Genomic DNA, 9,158 nt, shown 5'->3' on the forward strand with positions numbered 1-9,158 from the left:
AAATGATAGCTTTACTGGATAGGGTAATCTTGGTTGTAGATCCTTGCTTTTCATCACTTTGAATATTTCTTGCCAGTCCCTTCTGGCCTGCAAAGCTTCTTTTGAGAAATCAGCTGACAGTCTTATGGGGGCTTCCTTGTAGGTAACTTTTTTTCTCTTGCTACTTTTAAGATTCTCTCTTTGTCTTTAACTTTTGGCATTTTAATTGTGACATGTCTTGGTGTGGCCCTCTTTGGGTTCATTGTGTTTGGGACTCTCTGCATTCCCTGGACTTGTATGTCTATATACTTCACCAAGTTAGGGAAGTTTTTGTCATTATTTTTTCAAATAGGTTTCCAATTTCTTGCACTCTTTCCTCCTTCTGGCAACCCCACGATGCAAATGTTGGTATGCTTGAAGTTGTCTCAGAGGCTTCTCACGCTGGGGAGAATATTTTGGGGGATTCTTTTTTCTTCTTGCTGTTCTGATTGGTTATTTTTTGCTTCCTTATACTCTGAATTGATGCTTTGATTCTTGGCTTCATTCACTCCACTGTTGATTCCTTGTAAACTGTTCTTTTTTAAAACTGTGTATTCTTTGTTTCTGACTGGATCTTATTTATGCTGTTGAGGATCCCACTAAGTCCCTTGAGCATCCTTATGACCAGTGTTTTGAATTCTGCATCTAGTAGATTGCTTGTGTCCATTTTGTTTAGTTCTTTTTCTGAAGTTTTTGTCTGTATTTTCATTTGGACCATGTTTCTTTGTCTCCTCATTTTGGCAGCCCTCTCTGTGTTTGTCTAAAATTATTTAAATGGCATCTTCATTGTTATCCCAGAGTGTCTGTGAGGTCAAATTTGATGTGTTTATTCTGAGTCAGATTCAGAGCATATTGTATATAATCTTTGAATCACTCCAGAGAATGCTGTTGCTATTGTCAGAATTGAGGGGTTGTCTTTTAGGAACATGTTGGGAGATAATTTGTATGCAATAAATTTGTATGCATTTGTGTTTGTGATATGCAGGGCCCTCTGAAGTACAGGGCTCAGGGCAAGGGCCCCTCTTGCCTGAATCTAAGCATGGCATTGCAGACCAGTAATAAATGTGTGTATTAATAATACCTTATAACATGCATATGCTACATTTTTTGAATTGCTTCCACATCTATGATTTCTTTTCATCTTCACAATAACCTATGGACTAGATGGAGCAATTAGAGATGAGAGAGGTCTAGAGAGGTTAAGTGATTTATCTAAAATTACCCATCTAATTAGTGGTAGATCTAAGAGTAGCACTTAGGTCTCCATACACAGCTCTTCCTGTTGTATTCTGCTGTACCATGCTGCCTTCTAAATGTTTCCAAAACAAAGAGACCTGAAAGTAGGACACATTGCATCCCAGCATTTTTCATTCCTTAAAATTGTTTGGATAAAGAACAGGGACTAAATATGGGACAATGAATTTTTTAAAAAGCCATATGCTCTTTTATATCTGTTAAGTCCACATGGGGCCAATATATATTTATTGACCAATGTTTCAGAAACTAGAGATTTATCTTCTTCCAGGCAAAGGTTCACTTGAGTTATGTAGAGTAAATCTTCCAAAGGGTGAGGATCATATTCCTTAATCTACTCATAAGGTACTAAATACAACTCTGGGAACATAAACTTTGGAAGCATCTTCTAAGAGCCAGGGTTTTTTGGAATGCTTACATCTTAGTGCAATACAGCATCTAGAAGTACAAAACATTAGTATGAAAATGAGTATAACCCTCTTTTAATCATAAAGCCAGATTTTTTGCGATTCTCCTGTACAGTTTGCTTAGGACTGCCCTGGTGCCTCTGCCCTCTGTTCATATAGACCCAAGATGTCAAGTGCTTACTAAAATCCTTTTTTCCTCTGCACTTGTTAAAACTTTGTATTTAGGCTGCATCTTACAGTCAATGATATCTTAGATGGAATAGAACAGAGTAAACTGTTAATGATCAGTACTTCTGGTGAGTTCTGTATTGCTTGCACTTTTTACGATAAGAATGAATTATTTTTATAATGAAAACAAGTTTAAAAATTTTTAGACACAAAATCCTATGTGAGTATACAACTTATTTCTTAGTACTAAAAAAATACCAAGAATGTAGTAACAATAAGTAACATTTCATAAGGTTTTCATATTCATAATGGATTTTATAAGCCCCTACATGTTAGCAATTGGCTTGGTACTCCTGAGATATTCCTCACAGCCGTTTTCCTGTGAATTATCCATAAGGGAAGCACTCCCAGAGTTCCCTGGTTCTCACCATATTATATTGTAATTGTCTGTTTACTTGGTTATTTTTTTTCCACCAGTGGGAGGGCTCCTTGAGGGCAGGAAGTGTGCCCATTCATTTTTGTGTCTTCAGCACCTAACATAGTGTGGAGACTACCAAGTTTGTAAACTAAATGACCAAATGAAAGACCTGTAGGCATTCAATATTTTTTTAATGTTATTTCCACCTACATAATTTAACAGTTTGCATCTGGAGTGAGTGATTATTCTCTGCTAGAAAATGGCTTGTTTATCTTTTCTCTGTGGATAGTGAATGAAAAAGCACAAGCAGGAAGTGTTATTTTAAAAAAAGTGATTCTATATTCTCCCCTCAGATATATAGAACTTTTCTTTCTGTTGTAAAATCTGTTAATCTTCTTAAATTCTGTGTAAGTAGGTAAAGAAAATCACTTCCCAATTTGCTACTAAATTAAATATATTACTGAGACAAGCTGTAGGTAGGGGAAGTTTAAAATATATATGTATGTGTATATGTGTGTGTGTGTATACTATATATTTACTACTTAAAGTGGAAGAAAAAAAAGCTGCCTATTAAAATCTTATCTTTAAATTGTTAGTATCATGTTAATATAGAGGAAGTCTGTTTGGGAGAGTGTTCTTAGTTCCTGAAGTTCCATGACGAAAAATTGAACATACTGTTTTAAAGGATCTGATACATGAATAAAAATAAAAATATTTGGTAACTTGTGGAATAGGAGAAAAAATTTGCACATCTGACAAGGGAATAATATCCAGAATATATAAAGAACACCTACAACTCAACAACAACCCAAAACCCAAACAACCCAATTAAAACACAGGCAAAGTACTTGAATAGACATTTCTCCAAAGAAGAAAGCAGAAAGCCAATAGAAACAAAAAAGATGCTCAGCATCTCTAATTGTTAGGAAAATGCAAATCAAAAACACAATGAGATAACACTTCACAACCATTAGGATAGCACATATACACATATGAAAAAAATATATAAAGTAACAAGTATTGATGAGGATGTGGGAGAAATTAGAACCCTAGTGCATTGTTCATAGGAGTGTGAAATGATGCAGTCTTTGTGGAAAACAGTTTGGAAGTTCCTAAAATAATTAAACAGAAAATTACCATATGATCCAGGAATTCCACTACTCAGTGTCTACCCAAAAGAATTGAAAGCAGGGACTCAGACAGATAGTTGTACACCTATGTTCACAGCAGCATTAGTCACAACAGCCAAAAGGGGGAAACAATCCAAATGTCCTCTAACAGGTGAATAGATAAACAAGATATGGTTTATGTATACAATGGAATATTATGCAGTCTTAAAAAGAAAGGAATTTCTGATACATGCTACAACATGGATGGACCTTGAAAATGTTGTACATGTGAAATAAACCATACAGAAAAGGACAAATATTGAATGATTCACTTGTATGAGGTACTTAGAGCAGTCAAATTCATAAAGACAGAAAATGGAGGGGTTGTTGCCAGAGGTTGGGGAGAGGGAGGAATGGGGAGTTAGTGTTTAATGGTTAGAGTTTCAGTTTGGTAAGATGAAAAATATCTAGAGATGCATAGTGGTGATGATTGTATATGTACCTAATGCCACTGAACTGTACACCTAAAATGGTTAAAATGGTAAATTTTATGTGTATATTTTACCACAATTAAAAAAATCAACATTTATTTAGCACTTTTTAAAATGCACTTTTACTTGCAATATTTTATTTGTTCTTCACAACAACCCTGACAGATATGCGGGGGAGTTATTATTATACTCATTTTATAGATAAGGAAATGAAAGCTCGTATGGTTTGAGTAAAAAGCCAAGGCACACAAAACTAATAAGTGGTAGGGTCAGAATTAGGACTGAGAACCTTAGTACAGTGCTCTTTCTTGTGTATCAAACTGCCTTTCACAGAATGGTCCCTGGACCCTGACAATTGACAGTGACATTGAATTCACTGGCAAATGCCCAACTTTCAATTGGAGTGCACATGTGAAGCCTGATTCCAAACAGCAGTCTTGAAAGGGCTTTCTGGAGAATGTGGGCAAAACAACAGGCTCAGAAACCATTAAAAACATGTACCGTTCCCCCATCACAACAATAACATTGTGAAGGGCAAGACAGGAATAGGAGAACTGAAGCAATCTCCAGGAAATGCTCAATAGCCATGTGTTAATTTATTATCATAGCTCTAGTTCCTTTCTAAACAATTTTTAAGGGACAATTCCTTGTTAGACTGGAATTTTTATCTCATCAAATATTCCTTAAAGTTCATTTGTAGGCTATAAGATGATTCTTGAGAATGTTTTTATTGTGGCTTAAAAGGAGCTTTATAGTTGCCATGGAATATAATTTGAACTATATCTAATAGCCTCTTTGAAAAATAGTTATGATTTAAAAAAATATAGAGACATGAAGAATAACAAAACAGGCTTTTATCATACAACTGTGTGTTTGCATTGTTAATTCAGCCTCATAAAATCTTTCCAGTAAATTAATTACAGCTACGAATCAGAAGGGACCATAAATCCAAAACTGCAGAGGAGTCACAGCCAGCTGTTCTTTAAAAACGGAATGCTGATCTTTATTTTTAAGTATTCAACAAACAGTCCTGAAGCACATAGCAAGAATCTTAATAATATATTGTTGGCAGACTATGAAATTTTGTTTTGCATACTGAAAAAGAATTTGTTAGGTAATATTAATGTATTCTCATGTTTCGAGGTTATATTTATGGCAGGCTGAAACTTAAAATTTGGTGGTGATAAAAAGTTTGGAAATTTAAAATATAATAATTAGAGACAAAAGAATCTTCAAAATTAAAAAAAGTTTTTAAAAATTTTATTTATTTATTTTTTAGAGAGAGGGCAAGGGAAGGAGAAAGAATGGGCAGGAAACATCCATGTGCAAGAGAAACATCAATTGGCTGCCTCTCACATGCCCCTAACTGGGGACCTAGCCTGCAACCTAAGTGTATGCCCTGACTGGAATTGAACCAGTGACCCTTTGGTTCACAGGCTGGTACTCAACTCATTGAATATCAGCCAGGGCTACGCATTTATTTTAATCATTTAAAAATTTTTTCAATTACAGCTGCTATACAGTATTATATTAGTTTCAGGTGTACACACCATGATTTGACATTTATATAACTTACCAAGTGATCATCCTGATAAATCTTGTACCCATCTGACATCTTACATAGTTATTAGAATATTATTGACTATATTTCTTATGCTGTATTTTACATCCCCATGACTATTCTGTTACTACAAATTTGTACTTCTTAATCCCTTTCTCTTTTCACTCCATCCCACAAACTCCCTTCATTCTGGCAATCAAAATATTCTCTGTATCTATGATTCTGTTTCTGTGCTGCTTGTTTGTTTGTTTATTTATTTATTTAGATTCAGTTGTTGGTAGGTATGTATTTATTGCTATTTGGTTTTTATTGCTATTTTTTATCTTTTTCCCCCTTTGTCCTTCACCTCCTTCTCCTTTCTCCTTCTTCTTCCCCTTACCTTTCCTCCTCCTCTTTTTCTTCTTTTCCTCCCCCTCCTCATTCTTCTTCTTCCCCTTCTTTTTCATCTCCTTCTTCTCCTTCCTCTTCCCCTTCCCTTTCCACTTCCTTTTTCTCCTTCTCCTCCTTCTTCTTCTTGACCCTTGAACATTTCATATAATACTGGTTTGGTGGTGATAAACTCCGTTAGCTTTTTGTTGTCTGGGAAGCTCTTTATCTGTCCTTCCATTCTAAATGATAGCTTTTCTAGGTAGAGTAATATTGGCTGTAGGTCTGTACTTTTCATCACTTTGAATATTTCTTGCCAATTCTTTCTGGCCTGCAAAGCTTCTTTTGAGAAATAAGCAGACAGTCTTATGGGCATTCCCTTGTAGGTAACTAACTTCTTTCTTGTTGCTTTTAAGATTTTCTCTCTGTCTTTAACCTTTTGTATTTTAATTGTGATGTGTCTTGGTGTGGTCCTCTTTGGTTTCATCTTGTTTGGGACTGTCTGCACTTCTGGACTTGTGTATCTGTTTCCTTCACCAAATTGGAGAAGTTTTTTGTCACTATTTTTCAAATAGGTTTTCAATTTCTTGTGCTCTCTCTTCTCTTTCCAGCACCCCATTATGTGAATGTTGGTACTGTTGAAATTTCCCCAGAGGCTCCTTGCACTATTCCCATTTTGGGGGGATTCTATTTTCTTTTTGCTGTTCTGATTCAGTATATTTTGCTTCCTTATACTCCAAATTGCTGCTTTGATTTTCAGTTTCATCTACTTTACTCTTGATTTCCTATAAATTATTCCTTATTTTAGTTAGTGTATCCTTCATTTCTGATTGGTTCTTTTTTATGGTTTCCATGTCCTTTTTTATGCTGTTGAAGTTCTCTCTAAGTTCAACTACTTTTTCATTAAGTTCACGAGCATCCTTATAATCAGTGTTTTGAGCTCTGCATCTAGTAGATTGCTTGTCTCCATTTTGTTTAGTTATTTTTTTTTTTTGAGTTTTATTTTGTTCTTACATTTGAGACATGTTTCTTTGTCTCCTCATTTTGGCAGCCTCCCTGTGTTTGTTTCTATGTATTAGGTAGAGCTGCTACATCTCCCAGGCTTGGTAGAGTGGCCTAATGTGGTAGGTGTCCTGTAGGGTCCAGTGGCACAGCCTCCCCATTCACTCAAGCTGGGTATGTGAGGTGTGCCCTCTGTGTGGGCTGAGTACACCCTTCTCTTGTAGTTGAGCCTTGATTGCTGTTGGCAGGTCAATGGGAGGGATTTACCCCCAGGCTGATCAGCTACAAGGACTGGCTGCAACCACTGTGGAGGGTCAGCTCTGCAGGGGCCCATCCCATGGAGTAGGACTTATTTCATTAGGGCTCTGTTGCCCACTGAGTCCGCCTCTTGAGTATGTCACTTGTGGGGGTGGTTGAGTGGTACTTTGATATGGTCTGAAGCTGTCCACTGGGTGCGCTAGCTCTGGGGCCTCCAAGGAGGTGCAGGTCAAGATTAGCTGTTGTCTGTGTTCTACCTGGGGCCACCCAGCATGAGCTACAGAGTGATCTTCAGCTGGGTGCTACTTGTACTGGGTTTGCCCAGGAGAGGCCAAGGAGAGGCCAAGGTTTGAAACAAAGCCAACTGCCGCTAGTTCTGGGCATGGGGCCACTTAGCAAGAGGTATGAAGCATGCTGAGGTCAGATGCTGTTAGTTTGAGAGATTTTAGGAAAGACTGAAGCATGAGCAAAAATAGGCCATTCATGTTGAAAAGCCACTAGAAACATCTTGGGTCGGCTGGCAAGTTGGTAGGGCAGGGTCTCAGGGAATCATCAGGGCTGGGCAAACGGTAATAGCCAGGTTGATGAAGATTCAGATAGGCTCTGGCCTGCCAGCTCTGTCTTGATATAGCTTCTTTATATCTTTAGTTGTAGGACATCAGCTAGATTTCAGGCAGTTCTGAATGATGGTTGTTCTGCAGTTTATTTGTATTTTTGATGTCACTTCAAAACTATTTTTTAAAGTAAAAAATTTTATTGTATTTTTCCCATTACTATTTAACCCCTATATACCTCCTCCCTGAAATTTAAATAGTGATATTCTTGGGGTTTGTCCAACCCATATGACCATTTTTCTCCTTTTTAGTATTTTCCATTTTTTCTACAATGAGCATCTCTTACACCTACAATGCAATAAAATAAAATTTATTTTTAAAAATATGTATGTATGTATGTATGTATGTATGTATTGGGGAAGGGAGGGAGAAAGAGAGGGACAGAGATATTGATGTGAGAGGGAAACATTGATGGGTTTCCTCCTGTACATGCCCCAACTGGGGACCAAATCCACAACCTAGGCATGTGCATTGACTGAGAATTGAACCAATGAACTTTCACTTTGTGGGATGATGTCCAACCAAGTGAGCCACACCAGTCAGGGCAATAGAATTTATTTTAAAATAATGGTAATTAGAGAATCTTGCAGGCCAAGTCACTGGGCAGTTGTCTTTTTTAATTAAAATTACCTGAAAGGAACCAAAAGATAAACAGTTGGTTTGCCAGCTTTCAAATTGGTAAATATATTAGTTCCATTTTATAGAAGAGTGAAGCCCAATACAGTTAAGGGATTGGGCTAAGTTCACTCAGCTAGTAAGCAATAGGAGAACAAGTAAACCTGACCTTCTGCCCTGCTAGTAGGGAGGTAGTTTGGTGGGGAGGATTGGTAGTTCATTTTACTATACAACTTATATTCTGCCTTGTGATTCTGAGTGGATGGGAGCACTTTAAACTCAAATATTGGTTTATTTCTTCTTTGACAGTGTTACATATAATTAAAGAAGCTCTTATATTAGAAAAATATGGTTTATTTGCTCTGAAGCAACATTTTTTGTATTTCCTTTTATCTTTATTGTATTTTTTCCATCACCATTTAGTCCCTTTATACTCCCCTCCCTCCATCAATCACCACACTGTTGTCCATGTCCCTGAGTCCATTTTCCTTTTTGCTCAATCCCTCCATCCCCTAACCTACCCCCACCAACAGATGCCATTCTGTTCCCCATCTATGAGTCTATACCCAATTCCCTTGTTAGTTCAGTTTGTTCATTAGATTCCATAGGAGTGAAATCATATGACATTTGTCTTTCTCTGACTAGTTTATTTAATTTAGCATAATGTTCTCCAGATCCATCCATACTGTTACAAAGGGAAAAATTTTCTTCTTTTTTATGGCCAAGTAGTACTCCATTGTGTAAATGTCCCATAGTTGTTTTATCCACGCATCTATTGATGGACACTTGGGCCAGTCCTGAAGCAACTTTTGTATTAATGATTTAATATCTTAATTCATGGATAGCAAATAAATCATGCCTACAACCACAGTGAGTT

The sequence above is a fragment of the Desmodus rotundus genome, chromosome 5, assembly GCF_022682495.2.
Source record: "Desmodus rotundus isolate HL8 chromosome 5, HLdesRot8A.1, whole genome shotgun sequence".
Lineage (NCBI taxonomy): Eukaryota > Metazoa > Chordata > Mammalia > Chiroptera > Phyllostomidae > Desmodus > Desmodus rotundus.